Source organism: Penaeus monodon, chromosome 22 (genome assembly GCF_015228065.2).
Source record: "Penaeus monodon isolate SGIC_2016 chromosome 22, NSTDA_Pmon_1, whole genome shotgun sequence".
NCBI classification, from domain to species: domain Eukaryota; kingdom Metazoa; phylum Arthropoda; class Malacostraca; order Decapoda; family Penaeidae; genus Penaeus; species Penaeus monodon.
In genome coordinates, this window is record NC_051407.1 from 17,078,769 (window position 1) to 17,079,530 (window position 762).

Sequence of the window (762 nt, forward strand, 5' to 3'; positions counted from 1 at the left end):
GACTGACTTTGCAATTATTTAAGCCTTTTAATGTCAATAATATAATATTTGCTTTTTGTATTTTAACATAATGATATTAGTGGAAAGCAAACAATAATAATATCATGATGGTCATTTCAACCATTTTGTGATATAGTTACAGTGACACATACAAGTAAATATTTTCTTTTTAAGTTTTGAACACAATTGATATTTCATATCATTGTCTTATGGGTAACAAAATGTCCACTAAATTTAATTCGTTTATCTTTGTCCCTTACACTCAATATTTTAGGTCACCCTACACAAGATTCACTAGATTCAAAACTATAACAAAACTGTTTTTAATGTAACTTGTGTATAATTGTTTCCCTGTAGTATATATATATTTTTAATTATCTTATTTTTTGTGGAGCTGATTTTTTTTCTTTTTTTATATGCAAGAATTATCATTTTCTCACATATAGACTCATTTTATTTCCTCACCACACCTTTTTATCAATTTTTTTGAACCATTCAGATTAGTCTATGAAAAAAATTTAAACAAAAACTAGACATCCTACTATCATTCCGTACAAACTCAATTAGTTTGCTTATTTATACGTTGATGTGCCGCGCTTCACCTCCCAGCCTGGTACAAAAAACACGATAGAACACGGCTAATTGAGGAAACTACGTAGATTCCTAACGATGGCACAACATTCGAAGCTCCTCGTGATAAAAAAAAAAAGACGAAAAGCAAAACCGTGAGAAAGCGAATTATTCGCTTTCTCTGATCTTTCC